The sequence below is a fragment of the Xenopus laevis genome, chromosome 7S (genome assembly GCF_017654675.1).
Source record: "Xenopus laevis strain J_2021 chromosome 7S, Xenopus_laevis_v10.1, whole genome shotgun sequence".
NCBI lineage: Eukaryota > Metazoa > Chordata > Amphibia > Anura > Pipidae > Xenopus > Xenopus laevis.
Window position 1 is genome coordinate 70,871,911 of NC_054384.1, and position 24,265 is coordinate 70,896,175.

A 24,265-nucleotide genomic window follows, 5' to 3' on the forward strand; every position below is an offset into this window, starting at 1 on the left:
GCAAAACCAGCCTATTGGGTTTATTTAATGTTTACATGATTTTCTAGTAGACTTAAGGTATAAAGTTCTAAATTATGGAAAGAACTGTTATCCGGAAAGCTCTAGGTCCCGAGCATTCTGGATAATAGGTCCCATACCTGTACTAGGATCATTATGCACAGAAGTTTCCCTGAGATCAATGTACTGGTGATGCCTGCTGTACTTTTTAAAGAACCTTTCTAAAAGAGACATTATAGACCCAATATTTAACAGACAAACTACTGTGATAGAGGAAAACAATGTTTATGTTTTCATTTTCTTATAGACAATAGGCTGTGGCAATAGGCTGCAAGCTTCAAGGGATACTATGCCTTTCTATGACTATTTAAGCCTCTGCCTGGTTGCTAGGGAGGTAGAACATTGGAAACAAAAAACTATTCCAATTCAAACATAAAGAGCTGCAAAAGAGTAAAGTGAAAAAACATATTCACAACAGAATACTACTGTCTGCCTCAGTGATCCCATAACTGTATCTCTCTAGCCACTGCTGAACTACAATTCCCAGCATTCAAAGCCAGAACCAGTAGCAGAGTTGTAGCTGATGTGCTAAGAGAGGAGATCTCAGCAGGACCTTCATTCATTGGGCATGGGAGAGTCCAGTCAACGACCAGTGAGTTCTGATGGTGGCCCTGGTTCTATGACTGCTTATGTTTAATGTCTATTTGTTGTATTTTAATGCACATGTGTGTGACTGATGTGATTGGCTGCCAATTACTGGTATATCATGCCTTACTTGAGGATGACATCACTCCCAGCTCAGCAATGATTGGCTGAAAGCTGCCAGGGAAGGTGACTTAACGGCTCAGGCACAAGTGACCAGTATTTCATTTCTGGATTCAGAGGTAAGTGGAACAGACTTTATGGGGGGGCCAAAGTCAATGATACAAGGGGATAGTTTGGGCAGTGTGGCTTCCATGATTTATAGTAGTGCGGGGACTAGAGCCAGGCCTGGACTGGCAATCTGTGGGTTCTGGCAAATGCCAAAGGGGCTGCTGTAAGATGCCATAGACAGTCACTATTTATTGGGCTGCTGGGGGGGGGGGGGCTGTGAGGGCTTCTGTGTGTCTCAAATGCCAGGGCCATTTTTAAATCCCAGGGAGCCAAAGCTCCCAAAATTGCCCCACCATTGCCTGCTATTGTAATTGTCTGGGAAGGTGCTTGTCATGAAATTGTCCATTGGAGATGTCAGTTTGTCTTTCCAGTTCCATCTTTTCCAATTTAATTGGAAAGGGAGGAGGGTCATTTTTGGTGATAAGCCATCAGGGGGTACAAAGAGGAACAACTACAAGGAAGGGGACAGTCAATGATGGGGCCTTGAAAATGGTTTCTGGTGTCAGCCCTGCCCCTTCCCAAACTTCTAAAACTTGTGGGTGCCAAAGTACCCAAAATCTGCCTGTGTGCCATTGCTAAGGGGAGTGAGACAACATGAGAACTTGCTGTCCCACTGACTCTAAACCTGTGCTTATCTAGCTGTACCTTAACTACAATTCCCAGCACCCCCTGTGGCCTGTAGTTATAGAATATAGTATGTTTGGTATTTCTTGTTTACTTGTTACAGCTTTTGAAGTGTTAGACCATTTACTCTGCTGCTCTTTAGCTGTAACTGTCAACTGCCATTTTTCCAACTGCCATTGGCCAACTGTCCCACTTATCACTCATCCTAGTGGCCTCAACATTAGAGTAAATGATGGGTAAGGGAGGACCTGAGAAGAAAGATAAGTAGCACAAACCAGAACAATAGTTACATGCTATTCTATTAAAGTTGCTGCTGATTGGTGTTACTGGTTATTTATAAGGCACAACCATATTCAGTAGCGCCGTATTGAGCTATTAAGGGAAATCCAGTATATACAGATATATATGGCAGAGAGGGTTCAGTTCACAATCTCTTCTCTCTCTTTCTCTCCCCATAAAGTGAAATACGAGCGATTCCTAGTGATTCTCAGTGATTCCTAGTGATTCTCAGCGATTCTCAGCGATTCCCAGGAGCAGAAGGAGATAAAGAAGAAACACAAAAGTCTTTTTAAAGACTATCAACTTTCATCAGGAGCAGAAGAACAACTTGCCCAACCCATTGTGGGTTATTTGGAGGAAGGTAAGGATCCTGCATTTTCCAATCCAGGGCCACCATCAGGGGGGGACAGGGGGGGGGGACAAGTGTCCCGGGCATGAAGGGAGGGCCTAGCATGCTGCACTTTTGAAAGAGCCGGGCCCCCCTTGAGAGAGCCCAAGCCGTGATGCCATTTTTCAAGTTCCGAACAGCTGAAATGCGGATGTGCTGAACAGCCAAAGGACCCAAAATCACAAAAACAGCCGAAGCCAAAGTCCCGAAGCCGCGAAAAAACCCAAAGTCATGAAAGGAGGCGATGTTGAAGTCCAGAAGTCATGAGTTCAGTTCTACTGAACACCAATTTGTGTTTTTTTTTAACCCCATAGCCACCAATGTATTATTTAAAAAAATGTTTTTTGGGTCTTCAATTTTTTTTAACTTATAAGGGGGCCCCTGCCACCAATGTTTTTTTAAAAAATATTTTTTAGGGCCCCAATTTTTTTACTTGTAAAGGGGTCCCTGGAGCCAATGTTTTTTTAAAAAAATATTCTTTAAAAAAAAAAACTTTTATGCGGGGCCCTGGAGCCAATGTTTTTTTTAACTTATAAGGGGGCCCTGACCATCAATAACTTTTTATAACTTGTGTTAACGCTGATGTCTGTGTGGTCTTTTAACTGTGATGTGGAGTGGGTGGGATCTGGGGTGGGGCTGGGGCGCAAGTGTGGAGGGGGCCCAGGGGGTCCTGAAAATGTTGTTGTATGGGGCCCCGTGATTTCTAATGGCGGCCCTGTTCCCATCTGTAATATGTATTACACAGTAGATGGGACTGAAAAAAGACACACGTCCATCAAGGTCTACCTTTTTGTGTAACTGCTGATCCAGAGGAAAGTAGGGCCCTGACAGAAATAATGGGCTGATTTGTGGACCAAATAAAATGAGATGGTATTGTCTTAAAATGGGGACATGGGGAGCTGGTGGGGAGGGGCATTCTATATACATAAGTAAGCATTTGTTTCTAATTGGAACCATATTAAAACCATAGTTTCTGAATGAAAAGGGTTCTTATTAAATAAGATGTAAATATGCTGCTGTTTTTACCCCTTTATTGTGTTTATTTGGGGGTCTTACATCTTTAAGTTAACTCTAACCTTCCCAAATCTCTATTTTATATTACAGGAACATCAAAGATGGGCATGAGTGCAAGTAGCCGGATTTACTACCAGTGGCGCTTTGAAAAGGTAAAGGTGCTCACAGCTAATTTCCTCATTTTATTTTCTGACTGCTGAGAAAGGTATCCAAGGGGTTAAAGGAGGGGCAAACCCAATGCTAAACATGTCATATCTTCTGTGTAAACACAGGTATGGGATCCATTATCTGGAAACCCATTATCCAGAAAGTTCAGAATAACAGAAAGGCAGTCTCCCATAGACTCCATTATAATAAAAGAATTAAAATTTTTAAAAACTAGTTTCTTTTTCTCTATAGTAATAAAACAGTAGCTTGTACTTGATCTAAACTAAGTTATAATTAATCCTTATTGGAAGCAAAACCAGCCCATTGGGTTTATTTAATATTTACATGATTTTCTAGTAGTCTTAAGGTGTGAAGATCCAAATTACAGAAAGACCCATTATCTGGAAAGCCCCAGGTCCCGAGCATTCTGGATAATAGGTCCCATACCTGTACAATGAAACAGAAATTTGACAGGGTTTAGCATAGTGTGTGCCCTGACCTCAATGTTTTCTTGCTTCTTACATTTTTCTAGCCCTCACCGTGGATCTCGCCTGATCTGGGCATCTTTGAGATCAGGGATTTTGAGGATCCACGCGCGGGCCCTTATCTCGAGTGCATCAGGGACAAGATCACCTTTGACATCAGGTTTGCACTCTACGATCTGTGGATGGCCAAGGACTGCGTGAAGATCACAAAATGGTGGAAATTACACCTTAAGAACGAGTTCTGGCAGGACTACAGATACATCAAGGCCCACCTGAAACACCTCTACAAAGACCTAGAGAAGATCAACAAGGCCATACTGATTAAGAACAATGAGAGATATTCAGGTGCAGTATATAATCCATCCTTTTCTTTCCCACACTTGGTCAATCATTTCATTTTGCTTAATCACCTGATTTGTTCTTAATGTGCTCCTAAATATTACAGGTGTGGGATCCGTTATCAGGAAACCCATTATCCAAGAAGCTCCAAATTACGGAAAGTCCATCTCCCATAGACTTCATTTTATTCATATAATCCAATTTTTTAAAAATGATTTCCTTTTTTTCTGTAATAATAAAACAGTTTCATGTACTTGATTTAAACTAAGATATAGGTATTTGAAGCAAAACCACCCTATTGGGTTTATGTAATGTTTACATGATTTTCTAGTAGACTTGAGGTATGAAGATCCAATTTACAGAAAGATCCATTATCCAGACAACCCCAGGTCCCAAGCATTCTGGATAATAGGTGCCATACCCGTATAAGGATTTTACAGGGATATCACTTGCTAAGGTAAAAAAATACATAGTCTGAGTTATCTTGTTTGGTTTTACAGGTGGTCCTCGGAATAACTCACAAACGGCAAATGATACCAGCACCACCAGCAGTTTCCTCGGTACCAAATACCGATGCACCTCAGTCTAGGCACCACATCCTCAGGAAACAGCAGTAACTATGGGACATCTCAATTCCACCAGTGATGCCCCCCTTTCATCCACTGCACTTTCACCAGCGGTGCTTTCAGCCACTGTAGTTCCACCAGTGGTTCCTCCCCTTTATCCAAAATATGGTGTTATACACAGGAACTCCTTTAAGCCACTTGGTAGACCCTGCATTCCTTTTCATTCCATCCCTCAGACTGCAAATGCGGGGGTCTGCAGGCTGTCCGGGGTGCAAAGAATGCAGCTTTCATCATGCGGCTTAAATGTGCCCTTGTTTATGCTGCCATATTCCCTTCTCTTTCTCATCCTTTCACTGCAGTCCCTTACCTTACCATATTCCCCCCCCCCTCTGCTTCCCTTGATTCTATTTGGCGCATTGATCGTGGGAGCAAATCCGAAGGAATTTTTCCCTCTAGTGAAGGAAATTTGCTTCTCAGAGGTTTTTTGCCTTCCTTGCGATCAAAACGCGCAGTTTATCTAATTATTAATAAAGCTGTGAATTACACAGATTAACCACAAAGTCATTGTGTGTATCTTTATTGTGGGTATTGGGCTAGGGATTTGGCAGGGATAACATATAGAGGGGGAGGGAGAGAAGTTAGGATAAGGCTCTTATAGAGCAGGAAATGGTCACATTGGTTATGTTTCTCCTTGGTTCCTAACAATGAAACAGAAACAACATAAAACTACTGTGTCAGTCCTACTATCCTCCATAGGACTTTTAGGAACCTATGTAATACTGAGAGCCAATACACATCCTTCCCAAATCTCATCCTAACTGGCCTTCGGACAACTCCTCCCTTTGGGCCTTTGGAAAAGGGCCGGCTCCGTAGTTTAGAAGGGCCCTGATGGTCTGTGTTTAAGGAAGCCATGGAAATTGAATATTTAGAGAGAAAAACAGTTACATGCAGATCTGCAACCAAATTCTGTTTAGAATCATCATCTTGTGCTCTTTTACCTTAGTTGTCTAAAATTCCCTGGAATTCTGGAGGAATCTACTAATTTAGCCTCTTCAGTAGATGATAACAAAGGCAAATTATACTGGGTTGCAGCTGGATTAGGTGGGATATTTATATAGACTTGACACTGCCCAGCCTTTATTACACCCATTTATTAGTGTAAGAAAGTATAATCTATAGAGGTTTTATGAAACAGATGTTGAGAATCAGACTCCTGGAATGAACACAGAGTTGAACATAGCTAGCTGTACTGTATGGAGGAAGGTTATACAAGCTAAAAGTGCATTACACAATTCCCTCTGTAAATAGCTGATAAAGCAACAGGGTAATACTGAGACTGTGGGTGGTTAAATGACAGCAAGACCAGTAGTTTAGACATACAGTATGAATGAGGGTATTATAGATAAAGGGATCATGCAGGCAATTGGTTGGTGGAAGTGATGTCATGCGCACAGTGTAGGGGGCGTGTTTAGGTCAGGTGCTTAGGGTGGCATAGGACTTAATTATAACAGCTGTCTTTAAAAGGTTGTTCACCTTTGAGTCAACTTTAGGATGATGTAGAATTATATTCTAAAACTATTTGCAATTGGTTTTCATTTGTTATTATTTATGTTTTTTGAGTTATTTAGCTTTGTATTCAGCAGCTCTCCAGTTTTCCGTTTTAGCAATCTGGTTGCTAGGGCCCAAATTACCCTAGCAACCATGCATTGATTTGAATAAGAACTGAAATATGAATAGGAGAGGGCCCATACAGAAAGATGAGTAATAAAAAGTAATAACAAGAAATGTGTAGCCTTAAAGAGAATTTGCTTTTTTGATGGGGTCAGTGATCACTATTTTAAATCTGGAAAGAGTTGGGAAAGCAAATAATTGAAAAACTATTAAAAATAAATAAATAATGAAAACCAATTGAAAAGTTGCTTAGAACTGACCATTCTATAACATAACTTTAAACTCTGATATTAGAAAAATGGTCACAAATGAAAAATAGAAAGCAAATCAAACTGAAATACCTGAAACCATCTGAACTGGAAAAAAGACCAGTTTGGGCCCATTGATAATGCAAAATATGATACAGAAGCTAAAATAGCATTTATGCAAACACATGTGCAATATTCACAAAAGTACATAGTACAGTACAATTATTTATCTGTATTATTATATATATTAATTATTAATACAGTAAAATTATTAATTTCACACTCCTATTAGTAGCCTATTAGTCATATATTAACTAACGTGTTGTTAACATGTTACAATAGAAATCATTGCAAAATTTTAAAGAGGGTGTTCAACGTAGCGTTTAGAGGCTAGAAGAGGCTAAACAAAAACATAATTGATCATAATAAATCTCTAGTATTATACTATACTATTAAATCAGTTTTCTGGTTGCCAGAGCCACTGATTTTAGCAGCTAATGGTGCAGAAGATGATGGCGCGACCTCTAAACTGGGCAGAAAAGGGGAGAGCTATTGAAATGACCTCTAGTTTTTTTAACTATGATAATGTAGTTAAAAAATGTGATGAATTGAGATACAATCAGTTTTATACCGATCATAATCATCTTTTATTTATATGGCACCAGCAGTTGCACATTGCTTTACATTACTTTATAACAAACAGGAGTCTTACAATAATTTAACTAACAAGGGTTACAGAATAAAAATTGCTTTATGGGGCCATGCTCACAATGAAAATATGATTTTTTTCATTAAGTTAAACCATCAATTCTAACCAGTCAGTTCAAGATCAGGTAGTAGTGCTATTTCCAACCTTCCAAGAGCTGATCCTTCATAGCAAGGGAGCAAGAGAGCCCCAGTACCTACATAACAAAACAAAACATTTTTCTGTGCATACCACAATATCATTAGATAATGCTAATATCAGATACTATTCATTTACTAATAAAGTTTCAGATAATTATTCTTGGCCCCAACATATTTATCATTACCATCCTTTTGTCTCAATTGTACCCTAACCTCTTAGTTTGTAAACCCTATTGTACTCTGTAATCCTTGTCTGTTAGCCACCATTTATTCCCTGTTTGCTATAACTGCAGTAAAGCACTGCGTATCTTGACAGCGCTATATAAATAAATGATGATGATGATGATGATTACCAGGTTGGGTAATTTAATATCTGTATTTCAGTAACATAACCAGCAGTTTGGTAGTTTTTGCAGTTAAAGGGGCAGCTTTACATATGGTCGAATATCGAGGGTTAATTAACCCTCGATATTCGACTGCCGAATGTAAATCCTTTGACTTCGAATACCGAAGTCGAAGGATTTACCGCAAATAGTTCGATCGAACGATTAAATCCTTCGAATCGTTCGATTCGAAGGATTTTAATCCATTGATTGAACGATTTTTCTTCGACCTTAAAAACATTAGAAAGCCTATGGGGACCTTCCCCATAGGCTAACATTGCACCTCGGTAGGTTTTAGGTGGCGAAGTAGGGGGTCGTAGTTTTTTTTAAAGAGACTATCGAATGGTCAAATTGTCTAACTAATTTTAGTTCGAATCGAAGTCGTAGTCGAAGGTCGAAGTAGCCAATTAGATGGTCGAAGTAGTCAAAAAAAACATTCGAAATTCAACGTTTTTTTATTCCATTCCTTCACTCGAACTAAGTAAATGGGCCCCATAGTGTTAAAAGACAGAGGCTCTCATTTAGTAACATGTTTTGGGGAGATTTGGTCGCCTGGCGACTAATTGCCTCGCCTTTGCGGCGAACAATCTCCTCAAACGCCTTCCCTGACTCTGCGCCGGCTAAAACGAAAAAACACCGGCACTAATCACACGTGGTGATTCGTAACTTCGGGCGAGTTCGGAAAACGAATCGCCCATGTCATTAGCGCCGGTGTTTTTTCATTTTAGCCAGCGCAGAGTCAGAGAAGGTGTTTGGAGTGATTGGTCGCCGCAAAGACGAGGTGATTGGCCGCAAGGCGACCAAATCTCCCCAAAACGCCCAGTGTGGCCTTACCCTTAAGGGCATGCAGTAGCAGCATTGCTATTTATTTACAAATTATTGAAAATTGTGGAGCTGCACTGTACCACATAAATGATTGTATAGAAACACGGGGAAACATTATCTATAAGTGGTGAAATGGATCTTGTTGTAAGGCTTATGGCTTAATAACAGTAGTGTTTTATCTATGTGGACAGCGAATTAGATAAAGCACTGAAAAGTCTATGATAATCACTGGGGTTAGGGCAACCGCTGGGCTACTGTTGCTCGTGTGCCCTTGGCTTTAAGGGTATAATACAATCTACTGATCATGTTCAAGGAAAATGTGTTTTGACATTTAGGAGCTACAAACATATTTTTCTTTCTCTTTTCATGCAGGTCAAGTTAATTAAAACTGGGCCTAAAACTTTTGGCTGAAAAGTAGCAAATCTGTGTTGAAGGGAAACGTCATGAAAATATGAAAGTTTTTTTTAATTTGCTAGACTCATTTTGTGGGACCAGGGACACCTACCACTGTTTTTCCTGCAAACAGAGTTATGGGGACCTTGCAGCAGTGATGTGATCTGCTACGATGCTACAAGGAACATTTGCTCCAAAGTACTAATGCAGATTAAATGTACTTACACATATCTGTACACCTTTTGTAATTATGGCTGCCTTCCTCATCTGAATCCAGGTATGATCAAAATAGATTTTTTCAGAATTTGGTGTCTGTGACCATATTTTATTTCTGGCATTTTTGTATGACTGTATATCCTGTTTTTTAAGTCCTTTTCTAGTGGTGTCTGCACTCACTGGAGCAACTAAAGGGATTCCTTACTGCTCCACATCTATATTCACTGTATTACCCAAAGCGGGACCCCTCAATGCCAAATCAGCAGTCTGTTTGTCTGTGTATGGTGGCTGTAGATTGACCTGCTGGACTGATATGGGGTTAAAAATCAATAGATCTTATGATTGATGGCACATTCCTAATCCATTTACTAATAATGTCCAAAGATCCAAATTAGCAGATCTATCAGTGTATGGCCATCTTAAGGGTGTGTTCTTTTAAGAACAAATAGTAACCTGCACTCATCATATACTAGGGTTTACACTGGCTACCAAATTTACCAAATAAGATGCCATGTCTAATGTTGCTGCCCTGCTGCATTAAGACAATACTACAGCTATAGGCAGGCTATGGGAAGGCACGGTTTGTGGGCTGCCGCTGCATGTAGGAATGGCAAAGATGACTCTATGATCATGACTTCTATAATTGAAAAGGGTACACATATATTGTATTTAAAAAAAAAATAAAAGAATTAGAAGTTAGATTCTGACACCAATGTGAAGGGTGATTCAACACGGGGTTAACCTTTAGTACGTTACATTCATTTAATTTAGTCTTCGTATTTTCCAGTTTTTGAATCATTTGCCTTCCACTTCTTTTCCAGCATTCAAATAGGCCTCAACTGACCCCAACAGCCCAAAAACAATTGCACTGTGAGGCTACTATTGTACTTTTATTGTCATGGTTACTTATCTTTCTGTTCAGATCCTTCTGCATCATACTAAAAGTTAATCTAAAACTGAACTACCCCCTTTAATTTGTTACTTTTGGCACCTGCACTAAACCAGCATGGCTGTGCCAGGGAAAGGAATATTTCTGCATGGCTGTGCCAGGGATTGGAAAGTTTCAAGGAATGTTAAAATGATAGAGAATGTTATAATTGTATTGTATTGTAATGACATAAGTAGCTGATTAGAGTTGATTAATATTTGCTTTGTATAGGAATTTGTAATGATGTAATTTGTTACATATATATTTCTATGAAGTCCTGTAAATTATTTTTATAGCCAATTTTTATTTCATTTGGGTACCTCCACTATACATAACTGTTTTCCCTGCTGTGCATCTGTTCTTCTAAACTGTCACTTCAGCCTACAAGCTTATTTTCTAACTGTAGTCAGTTCTATTTCATCTATTTTGTCAATGGAAACCTAGGATGTGCTCTTTCTTAAAGGGACAGTAACACCAAAAATGAAAGTATTTTCAAAAAACGACAATATAATGTACTGTTGCCCTCCACTGGCACAACTATAGTGTATATAAACAAGCTGCTGTGTTGGGGCAGACAGGCAGATTCGGGGAGATTTAGTCGCCTGGCGACTAATCGCCTCTTCTGCGGGGCAGCAATCTCCCCGAGGATCTCATGATTAACTCTCCCTGAATCTGCCGTCTGCCCCAACCCTAAAGCAGAGGGTACACAGTAGATATCAGATAAGTTCTGAAGAATCCCATTGTATACTATTGAGCTTAGCTGTTGTGTATCCAGTGCCTTTTCTCCTTTTACAGCTTTGAATGACTGCCCTATGGCTACACAGCAACTTGTTTATATAAACTATAGTAGTGTTTCTGAAGCAAACACACCAGTTGTACCAATGCAGCACAACAGTAGATTATATTTTCATTATTTAAATTTTTTGGTGTTACTGTTCCTTTAAACACAGTGCTGACTTGTCAGTCAGGGCAGGGAATTATATTTTAAACCTGTTACTAGATCCCAGCGTAGCTTGCTCATTTCATGATGATATCAGCATCCTACCTTCAAACAATATTTTTGTGGTCCTTTTCTTTTTCTTTAAAGGACATGTAAAGTATTTTTGTGGTGCCAGTCTGTGTGCATAGAGCACCTTACCCTGACCTCAACCGCATCATTTTCGCACCCCCATTCGGATCCTACGTCCTGCACCGTCGCTTTGTGTGTAACTGCATTTAACTTTTCACCCGGCGGCCATTTTCCCTGCACGGCGTCATCGCTTCTGGCTTCCTCTTCTAAATGCGCATGTGCGCATAGTCCCTTCTGCACAAAAACTTCATAACGCAAGCTTCAGCTGTACTGAAGCAGAGAAGGGCGCATGCTCCCCACGCCAAACGGCAAGGAGAATTCTGAAGGGAGGGGGGAGAGGGAGCAAGCCAGCTGCCGATATGCAGACAGATCAAGGGAACGGAGCAGCCGCTCTATTAACTTCTCAGTGACCACAGAGGCAGGTATTTAAAGATCACAGTGGGGCTTTTTACAGATAAGATTTTTGGCTGGGGGGTTAACATGTCCTTTAAGGATATTGAATTTACTACACTTTGTGGGTCTCTTGTTTGCAAGGACAATGAGGGATCTGGCACAGCTCCAATGAACTGACAAGTACAATGATGCCATTTAGAGAAGCTCTTCTGACTATTGAGAGTGAGTAGGGATTTTTTGTTGCTAAGATCATCTGTTATGCAATACAGCATGGCTCATATGCAATGTGCTAGTTTTGTGACTTTACTATGATTTAAAGTTCTGAGAACTTTAAAGTTTAAAAAATATTGTTGCTAGAAATGCTTTATTTTATATACTGAACTTATTGTACCAGTGCAGAGGTTCAGCAGCCCTTTAATAGCAATGGCACGTCACAATATTTGATCTCATTACAATGGCCAGGCATGGGCAGATTTAAATTGCCAATTCGGGCCCTTCAGACTCTGTATGGGGCCAACCTGATTGATATCTGGCTGTAAATTGGCCAGCTTTTTATCTTGAATTTTAGAATTTGTACTGTATATTGTTGGTCCCTAAGGTCAAAATTAGCCTAAAAGCATGTGCTGTGATTCAGCTGAAAAGATGACAGGGAGCTACTAGGTTGGTCTCTGGAAGCTCTGGTCTAGGCTTAGTACAAAAGCCCAAAACATATGATGAAACATGTCTTTGTTTAATTTTTAATTCTCCATTAACAGCATGGGAGTTTTACTATCGAGCATGCCATTAATCCAACAAGTTACAGTAGGGGGTCTATTAATTATGCTGTATTAAAAGAAATTCACCGAAAAAAATGGTCTAAAAAGCTGTGAAAAATGAATGGCGAATTTATCAAGGTGTGTTTTATTTTACGCCATGCGAAAGACAGATTTGTCACGGTTATTTTACAGTACTTCAGACCTTTGTAAGTAAGTTCTGTTGGAAGTTGCTCAAGGAAAAAGCGTATATTAAAATGACGACACTTTTATGCTGTTTTTTACACAGTGATGTCTGGTTATATGCGGCAAATTATTCTGCTGTTTTTTTACACCACATTATAAATCTGCCCCTAAATGTTGATTATAAATGCAAAAGGTGATCCAAACAAAGTCTGCTGTGTTGGGTACTTCATTGTTTCTAAAGGAATTCTGTCTTGGGGAAATGTTTTTTTCCAAACACATCAGTTACAAAGCTCATAAACAATCCTGTTCTGAAATTCATTTTTCAGAAGAGCATATACAGTATGTTCAAAAGGGGGATATTTACAGTTAATTAGCTGCATTAGGTTACTGCCCAGGTATATGTTTGCTCAGTGTTTAACTTTTTATTAAATTATGCGCTGCTACATTTTTATTCAGTTTGTATGCAGAGGATGCTAAACATTGTTATTTTATTGTGTTTTTTTTACTAAGTGCAATTTGATAGAGAAATAAAGATCTGTATAAATATATTGTGGTGTGTGATGTATTTAATTTCAGCTAATATGTTGCAATAACTCAAACTGGTCTACCTTATAGTGCCCCTAAGGTACAAAGCTCCCACAGAATAAACATACACAGTGGTTTGATGAATATAATTACATATCTAAGTGCTATGAACATGTGACTAGGACTGCATTTTTCATAATGCGACCTGCAGCTTTACTGTTCATATTACCCTTCAAGTCCAAGCGCCACATCAGGGAAGTCTTATAATTCAACAACATCCTGAAATAGCTTATACCAGGGTTACCCCTCATCATCTCATCATCTCATTATTCCCTATTACTACCAACATCTGACCCCATCTAAAAACAAATGCTCTGTAAGGCTACACATTGCTACTTTCTATTACTCATCTTTCTATTCAGGTCTCTCCTATTTATATCCCAGTCTCTTATTCATATTAGTTCATGGTTGTTAGGTTAATTTGGACCCTAGCTACCAGATTTCTGAAACTGCAAACTTGAGAGCTGCTGAATAAAAAACTAAATAGCTCAAAAAACAAAAAAAAATTAAAACCAATTGCAAATTGCGTCAGAAAATTGCTCTCTACATTATACTAAAAGTTAATTTAAAGGTGAACAACCGCTTTAATATGTTCTCTTGCTATGTGTGGCCTTTGGGGGACAAAAAGTTCACGTATAAGTACCACTGGTTGTAATAAATCACCTGAGATGCACTTTCATGGCCCATGGAAAGTGAAATTTCCAAGTATGAGCTATAGGAATTTGTGGTGAAAAAACTGAATATCCCAAACCACTGAATTGTTTATCTCAATAATTTTTCTCACAATCTGCAGTGCCCTTGGTGTATAATGAGTTCCCTACAGTAGGATTTGCATCAAGGTGGTTCTGCAATAGAATCCCTCCTCCAACATAACTAGCCTTACTGGCTTTAGGTAAGTAAGTTCAGTTTATAGGAGACGGAATAGGATGACTGTAATGCTGGGCAGTAGCACTATGGCCATCAGCAAATACAGGCAGCTAATTTTATTTGAATCATCTTTCTGTACTATATACTTTAATTGTTACATTTTCAATAAAGCTACTTCTGTATTAGTGATTTGCAGGCCGCCTGAAACCTGTGGGTCGGGCCGTCTTCCTCAGTATGTCCTCTGTCAGCAGCCTTCTTCTGCCCCACCTCGCCTCTGCGTGCGCCTTTTTATATACTAGCACAGGCCCGTCCCTCTTATGACATCACCGGGGGGCGCGAGTGCAGGTATATAAAGAGGGGAGTGTGCTAGGTTAGGGTCGGGTGTGAGCTCAAGCGCATCGGATTAGGGTCCGGTAATTGTCAAATTTTTCTCTACCAGGACATCACTATTCTGTATGTCACTAGATGCCAGCAATAACACATTTAAGGACATTTTATAAAGAGGCTTCTAAACAGGAAACATCTTCTCTACTTATACTAGTCTTATTTTTTTCAGACAATGAAACTTAAAATATATGGATTTGAGAAGGATGTTTGATGTAAATCCTGTGCCTAACACAAACAGAACCTGTGACTAGTTTTGCCACCTTTTCAAAAAAAAAATTACCAGCCAGTGTTGGGAGTGGGAACAAAAAAAGGTGGGCCGTGATGAAAAAAGGGTCGGAGCCACATTGCGTGATGGACAGAATATGGATAAAAGGTACGTTTCCAGCGAAGGGCCAAGGGTTTTTGTTAAAGGTATTACAAATTTACCAGCAACTGCATTGCAAATAAAAAAAGATTTATTCTGCAAAAAGGAACTTCTCAATGTTTTTATTTGCATCATATTTTGGAGTGAAGTCCAGTTTTTGTGCCAGCCTACAATTGCTTGTATGATATTACCTCCCTAAGCTGAAGGTCTGGGGCTTGAGCACCTGGACCCCCGTTAGTAAGTGTAACTTACTGCTCACCTGTTTACAATACTGGATACATTTCTCCCCTTCCCTCATGTTACCCTGTTATTATTTTGTACTATGGGGGGAAAGTAATAAAACAAAATTGCAAACGTAATTTAAAATGCCACATACAAATTTTACCCTAGGTCCTATGGACTTCAACTTGTAGCAAGCTCCTTCTCATTCTATAATTGCAGAGCTGTTAGTCATAGATCAGATACAAATTTTGTTTACACCTTATACTCACACAAAAATAGTTAAACATATGTAAAACATATTTTCATCTAGAGTTTAGTAAACCAATTGTACCTTTGATTCAAACGGATCTTGATAGCTCAATTAAGAATACATGTGCAAAGCACACAAATGTGGAAAAGTAAACAGTATTCAAAAAGGTATTTGTCACTTCATGTATCTTGTGCCTCTGATGGTGAGAGTTCCACTTTTTTGAACTGCAAAGGGGAAAAATAAAGGGTGTATGGATGAAAGTGAACCCTGTAATTAGCACCTCCCATAAAGATATATCATGCCCAAGGATCACTAAGCACACTGCACCTACACACACAACTGTGATTCACAAGAATATCATAAGGACAAATTCAAAAAGGTCTGATGCAAGTTTCATTTTTTAAAACCACCCTACAGCGAACTGCTTCAACTTATAGTTAAAGGGCTCATTTACCTCAACAAGTGCAGTTACATTCCCCATTATTTCCCAGCAGACAGTTGCTTGTAAAAACACTCATTTAAGGTTCTTGGGTCAAAATGCACTCCTTGCACTTCTGTATAGTTGTGCTTGAATTCTCAATGGAGTGCTGCTGTGCCTATTGGAGCAGGGGAACACCTGAAACTACCACCACCTCCTAACCAGGCAGTAGCTCCAGGGTTTCCTTTGTGCCCAGAGTCAATGAGTGCAGCACACTTGCCCCTATAGGATTGGGTGTAGTTGTCACTCACACTGGGAATGATGCCCGATGAACTTCCACGGTTCCCAACAAAATGTGAACACATTTGCGCTGATTTGCCAAATAACCTAACATTGCGCAAGGCACAGTGCAATTGTGTCAACTGCACTGGGAAAATTCTGCACTGTGCAAAAAAGCATGATTAAGTTCAAAACAGCACTTTGCAGATGTAAATGAGCTCATATCTCTGAATTTGACTTTTTAAATGCCAGTAAAATAGAGTTAGTGCCAAAAAATACTCCAACTGCAAATGACAAATCTGTGTGATTTGTACATAGTATTCAGAATACATAAATATGGCAGATGAAACAACATATGATGAAATGTGGTAGAGTGGCACATTCACAAAAACGGAATGAGGGTTTTGTGTTCTTTTTAAGATAACTCTTTTCCGGTCATCTTTCTTATTGAATGGTTTGAATAATTGAATGGCATAATAATATATTGTTAAAGAAATTGGAAGTTTTCCTGACATTTTCAGCAAAATTATAAACGCTCCTATGTGTAGTATTGTACAGTATGCATACCAGTTAGGAAACTATAGTTCTGATCAGTGTATTTCAAACAAAGGTGCTTGCCACCCTTTTGGGCAGAGACACACATGGAGATTCGGGAGATTTAGTCGACCAGCGGAAAATCGCCTCTTCTTCGGGCGACTTATTTCCCCAAACTGCCTTCCCGCCGGCTAGAATGTAAATTGCCGGCGGGGTGGCACTAGGAGTGCTTTGCTTTCCGAAGTCTTCTGAAAATGAAACGATCCGAGTTAGTCACCCGAAGATAAGGTGATTTGTCGCCGAGCGACTAAATCTCGACGTGTGTCTCTGCCCTTACATGCCAGTACTGCCAATTAGGCTGATAAGAGTTCAGTACACATTAGTGATTATACATAATTTTGCGCATAGTAGTGCCAAAACAATTTATATACACCCCAAAGTGTTTCTCATGACCTAATCCAACAGACACTTAGGGGCCGATTCATCAATAGTCGAATATCGAGGGTTAATTAATCCTCGATATTCGACTGGGAACTAAAATCGTTCGACTTCGAATATCGAAGTCGAACGATTTAGCGCTAATCCTACGTTCGATCGATCGAAGGATTTTTCGTTCGATCGAACGATTAAATCGTTCGAATCGAACGATTCGAACGATTTTAATCCAACGATCGAAGGAAAATCCTTCGATCAAAAAAAGGTTAGCAAGCCTATGGGGACCTTCCCCATAGGCTAACATTGACTTCGGTAGCTTTTAGCTGCCGAAGTAGGGGGTCGAAGTTTTTTTTAAAGGGAAAGTACTTCGACTATCGAATGGTCGAATAGTCGAACGATTTTTCGTTCGAATCGTTCGATTTCGTTCGAATTCGAACGAATTTAACCAATTCGATGGTCGAAGTACCCAAAAAATACTTCGAAATTCGAATTTTTTTAATTCGAATCCTTCACTCGAGCTTAGTGAATCGACCCCATACTGTACATTTTTATACCCAAACAACATGCTCAATAGTAGTGATAAGCAGGCAAGAAGATGAGCCCCAAATGCAAGTTCAAGCATATGACTAGTATGACTGGTATACTAGTCACTACTTGAATGTGGCAGGCAGTTACATACTCACACATGTTTATATAATATATTTGCTTAGACAGAGATTAAACTATTAGAATTCTGTCCTAAAATTTAAAATATGTATTTTGTGGTCACAGCCTCATTGCACATTTAAAAAATAGTGGTGAGCACAACTTTCCCTTGTTTGCTAAAATTTTAAATTGCAGAGTGGCAGATGCTCATTTGGCAAGATCACCAAATAAGTGGATCTGGGCTTGGTTTGGCCATCCACATATAGGCTACCTATAATTTTATTTAAAAAATACATGCACAAACGTCAGTTATTACCGTGTGATATACTATACTTAATCCACATCTAATGGATACAATCATCCTCACAATATGTTCAGCAAAGTCGCCACCTGGTGTGGTGGTGATATTTTTGTATATTGAGAAATAAAACACACAGATAATATTTATTCTGCCTATAACGAATAATAAACGAGCACCGTCACATTTTTCTACTAAAGTAATTTGCCGACAACTTACTTCAATCCTACGGTAAAGGAATTATTTTCAAAAGAGGAACATCCCAAGTTCCCAAACCACTGGAGTAAAACACTTCCGCTTGTGTCTACCTCAAACTACTAAACTGCAATTTGCCCGCGCGTCACTTCCGGGTTCTGAGTGCTTCACCTGTATCTAGGGTTGCCACCTGGCCGGTATTTTACCACCCTTGCCGGTAAAAATGATGGCTGATCCCAATGTTATTAATAGATAAATATATAGGAAGGCCGGTATTTTTTTCCAGAAAAGGTGGCAACCCTACCTGTATTGCAAACAGGTAGAGCAGAGGATGGTCTTCTCTGAGTGCGCAACGATATGGGTATTGATCCTACTGCTAGCGGATGAGTAGTCCCTGACATGGGGAACTGCTGCTTCTGTGATACAGGGGTGTTTGTGAAATCAGTGTCTGTGATACAAGGGTGTTTTTATTGGGTGAGTGGAAGGAGTCTTGAAGTGGAACTTGAAAAGTGGGCACGTGACTGTGCAGCAAACCCAGAGACTGGTCCAGATGTTTATTGTGTCCACTGGACCCCTGACTGATGGCCAGTTTCACTGACAGGTAGGTCAGACAAGTCCCAGGGCTGCAGTTGATCCTGTTTGTACCTTGTGTTTTGCCTCATTGGTGGCTGTCGAAATCGTCACCAGCAGTTTATCATGTATCAGTCACCCTTCTGCTGACTTCTCACCTGCTGTTTTCCTTTTCTCCCACTGGGTGTAATGCAGAAGTTCCCAAACTTAAAATCAGGGTATCTAATTTAAGTTTTCGCTATACAATAAATGCATTCACATTTATGTGTAACTTTGTTTGAGGGATTTGATGAAAAGTTGGACCACAAGAGGAGCTTGAAAAGTCCTTACCGTTAGAATGCTCTTGCCACCTAAAGTCCAAATCAATAATTAAAAATATTATGTACCCACCTGTTTTCAACTCTAAACTCTAACTCTAAACTCTCAACTAAAATAATCAGATTTTAAGTCTGAAATCTGGGGACAGGTCTGAAAATTGTGACATGCCTAGCACACCCCACCAAAATAAACAAGCCCACATTTGTGTCAGCCTCCCCGCTATAAACCATTGCCCATCTTCCAGGAGAGCCCATACTAATGCAAAGTCTACTTTTAGTGATGATGTGTCATTATGATCTACATCCATAAAAGCATTGTTAGCATTTTGTTCCATGGATAATATTACTTAAATATTATATTGATTTATGAAAGAATTTATATTGCTATGTTTAACAAACAACTATTTTTTAGGTAACTTTAGCATACAAATATCTGAATGAAAAGCATATAGAGGGTTATATAGATAAGCTGTTTAATGACAGTGTCTTGAGATCTAATGATCACCAGCTAAAGATCTACTGGTACATCCCAATCTACCTTTTGGGCACCCCTACACAGTGTTGGACTGGCCTACCGGGACACCAGGAAAACTACCAGTGGGTCCAGGTGTCAATGGGCCTCTTGCTGCTAAACATTTGGCCTATTTCATGGTCATTCTCATTTATTTATAAGAAAAAGAGGCTTAATAATGGAAGAATATAGTGCAGAAACTAGGAGAATAAAGAGGTATAATAAAGAGTGAGGAGAGGCGGTATAATAGTTTGGAAAGTGGGCAGGCCTGGACTGGCAATCTGTGGGTTCTGGCAAATGCCAGAGGGGCTGTTGTAAGATGCCATATAGAAAGTCAGTATTTAGTGGGCTGGTGGGGTTGTGTTTGGGCCTCTGTGTGGCCTGTTGGGGCCTCTGTGTACCTGAAATTCCAGGGCCTATTTTGATTCTCAGTCCTGACCTGAAAGTGGGCCCTCAGCCTAAGGTTTTTGGTGGCCCCCTGGCATCCCAGTCCAACACTGCCAACACTACATTTTATATGCAGATTTGGATTTTGTTTGGATCTGTTTTTTAGGAAGCGGCTTTTCTTTTTTTTTTTGTATAATTTGGTTGCTGAGATTAAATCTGTATAGTCATTTATCCACTTTAATAAACTATAGCAGGGCCCATCTAGCATGATGAGTATTGCAGTTCTTTTCTGCTTCAACTGCCTGATATCTTTTAAGGCAGGGGTGTCCAAACTTGAGCGCCAGATTTGGTGAGGTGAAAATGTGTGGAGGCCGATAATTCAGCCTGACATTCTTTGAACCATTAACATCATTTAACTCATTTAAACAAGGAATCACGTAGCTGTAGAAGTAGTATTTGGGCGCATTACACACGTACTGGCACATTGTGATGTGCGTTCGCATACTTCCTTAGTTTTAAGGGCTATTCCACACGGAAAAAGCCTGGCGAGGCATTTTCAGGCGACTGTTGAAAAGCGCATCGCCTCGTGTGGTTAGCACAGGCATTTTTACATAGGCGCCCATACAAAACTGTCGCCTGCGCCGGTCGCGGCGACTGGCGCGGCGCTTTGTCGCCGCGACCGCAAACGCGTGGCTATCTCCCCGTGTGGACTAGCCCTAAGGCTACAGACACACATGCGAATACTTGCCGTGTTTTCGGCGTGATCTGCGCTGCAGTTTAAAAAAAACAAAAAAAGCTGTTCACTGCATAAATACGCTTGCAGTTTCAACTTTTGTCAATGGCACGCTACGATAGCGCATTTACGCTAATGACAGCTAGCGGCGTGAACCATGCCGAAAACGAGGTAAGTATCTGTATGTGTGTCCGTAGCCTAATGGTCTAATGATTAATCACTTTAATGACTAGACACATGCCTGCTTTCTCTTCAGTGAAACCTCAATTTTACATCACCCTGATTTAAGTTGTCCCTCATTTTACACTGTTTTTTTGGTACCACCTACATATTCATAATACATTTTCTGGTTTTACATTTCCCTGGATTTTATACAATTGTTTTCTGGTCCCCTGGAAAACCTAAAATGCATGTTCTTCTGTAGTTGTTTTCTTCTCTCCTTTTGCAGGACTCACATTGTTACCCTTTCTCCTGTTACCAACACCTGCCTGTTCTCATCTTATGAAGGACTGCCATTGGTTTTTTTTGTTTTTTTAGATAAGTGACCTTCTGCATTGATGTTCTGCTATGCCCTGATAGAATTTAAATCTCTGCGAAATTTTGTTCTAAACTATTGTATGCAGGGCATAATATGTAATTCTGTTCATACTTCTACATACACATTTTATTCAATACAATATATTTCACTCCTCTTGCAACTTTCTTTATTCACTTTTTTACATTTATTTGCACTCTTACCTATATATTCTATATAATATATGAGCTATGATTATTATGTAGAATATATCTTAGTTCTTTTTATTACCATGGCAGACTTTGAGCTGAAAAATGTATTTTTAATGGCTGACGCTGACCTTATTGCACTGGCCCATTTTTGTGTGTGTGTATATAGGGGGTAGCTAATGCTTTTACAGGTACAACAAAAGCACACATCCCAGGTACAATCCAGTTGGTAGATGATGTCTATGAAAGGATATCCATGGACCACATTGGACAATGCTTAAAGGATCAGTAAGATCAAAAAATGAAATTGTTTTAAAGTAATAAAAATATAATGCAGTGTTGCCCTGCACTGGTAAAACTATTGTGTTTTCTTCAAAAACACTACTATTGTTTATTCAAATAAGCTGCTATATGGCAATGGGGGCAGCCATTCGAAGGATAAAAGGCTCAGGTTACACAGCAGATAGCAGATACGTTTTGTAGAACATGATGGTGTTATCTGTTATCCACTATTTAACCATACAGATTTTTTTTAAATTCTTGCCATTGCTACACAACAGATCAGTTTTACCAGTTCAGGGCAACAGTACATGATATTTTCATTACTTTAAACCACTTTAGTTTAATATTTTGTGGCCTCATAGTATAAATAAAGAGAACATTGCCCTATGTACATAGCACTGACTTTCTGTAGTTGGCTTAGGTGCTAACAATCCTTTTAGGGAGAGTTGAAGAATTAAAAATACCCTTGTCTGCCAGCAACTGCTTCCCATTCATAAAAAAGACTGATTAACATGGGCGTTCACATATAGGGGTAAGGGGGGGGCACTGTACTTCATGCCTATCTTGCCCATGTGCATCTGTAATGGCACAGCCCGGGACCCTGAGGGAGAAGGCACTTACCCCGCCACACAATCATCAGTGTCAGACTGGGACACCAGGGGCCCACCCAAAAACCTTAGACCAGGGGCCCACTCTCAGTACTATTATTCTTCCTTGTCTCTTTTCTTTACATAATATAATACTATCATCTATTATTCCATCTATTTAGTCTTTTTGTTCTCATAGAAATAAAGAATGACCATGAAATATGCTAAATGTTTAGCAGCATGAGGGCCCACTGACACCTGGGCCCACCGGGAGTTCTCCTGGTATCCCTGTGGGCCAGTCGACACTGACTCTAGGTAATTACACCTGGTGAAAACATTTTTATTATCATACCTCCTTTCCCTTTGTGTTGCCTGTGAAAATGTTATGTGCTGCTCAGACACCACAAGTATTTATATAATGTAAATGATACACTTTGTCCCAACTCACTACAATGTTGCTTCATTCAGTAACTGCTTAGACATCCCACTATGCTGCACAATAAAAACTGCCTAGATAGTATCTCAAAGTATCTTTTTTTGTTAAAAGGTATTGTGTTGAGTTACAAACAAGAAGTATAATGTGCAGCACTTTTGAGTAGTTAGGGGCCCCTGAAATGGTTCATTTTGGTGAAGATAAATACCATAAAACTGTCATCTTGGGCATTCCTCTGGGCTTACCAGAACTCTGCTGTAATATGTAAGTGTATAGAATCCCTTTTGGTGTACTTATCTAGATGTGCCAGAAAGAATCCAAGTACAGGTATCTCATTCCCGTGCTCTGACATACACACAATAGGCTTAACTTATTCGAAAGTGTAGCCACATTAACAATAGTTATCACTTGCAAACAGAGATCAGAGCTAATGTACTATTCCATGTTCTGAAATAAATACTACAAGCAGTGCTGTTGGTTCCCTTTACTACTCGTAAAGATTTCATGATATTGAATATTTTAAGGTACTAACATTTAATTTCAAATAATTTCTTTCTCTCCTAGGGCTGTATATAAGTCCGATGCCCCCCTAGGCACCTGACCTAAACACGCCCCCTACACTGTGCGCATGACATCACTTCCACCAACCAATTGCCTGCATGATCCCTTTATCTATAATACCCTCATTCATACTGTATGTCTAAACTACTGGTCTTGCTGTCATTTAACCACCCACAGTCTCAGTATTACCCTGTTGCTTTATCAGCTTTTTACAGAGGGAATTGTGTAATGCACTTTTAGCTTGTATAACCTTCCTCCATACAGTATAGCTAGCTATGTTCAACCCTGTGTTCATTCCAGGAGTCTGATTCTCAACATCTGTTTCATAAAACCTTTATAGATGAAACCTTCTTACACTAATAAATGGGTGTGATAAAGGCTGATAAGCAGATATACTGGTACAATACTGCCCATAGATCACTTTTCCAGTATCACAACACCTTGCTTGCAGTGTCAAGTCTACATAAATATCCCACCTAATCCAGCTGCAACCCAATATAACTTGCCTTTATTATCATCTACTGAAGAGACTAAATTAGTAGATTCCTCCATATTTCCAGGGAATTTTAGACAACTAATGTAAAAGAGCATGAGATGATAATTCTAAAACAGAATTTGGTTGCAGATCTGCATGTACCTGGTTTTCTCTCTAAATATTTAATTTCCATGGCTTCCTTAAACCAACACAGACCATCAGTGCCCTTCTAAACTAAGCAAAGAGTTGTCCAAAGGCCAGTTAGGGTGAGATTTGGGAAGGATGTTTATTGGCTCTCAGTATTACATAGGTTCCTATAAGTCCTATGGAGGATAATAGGACTGACACAGCAGTTATATGTTATTTCAGTTTCATTGTTAGGAACCAAGGAGAAACATAACCAATGTGACCATTTCCTGCTCTATAAGAGCCTTATCCTAACTTCTCTCCCTCCCCCTCTATATGTTATCCCTGCCAAATCCCTAGCCCAATACCCACAATAAAGATACACACAATGACTTTGTGGTTAATCTGTGTAATTCACAGCTTTATTAATAATTAGATAAACTGCGCTTTTTGATCGCA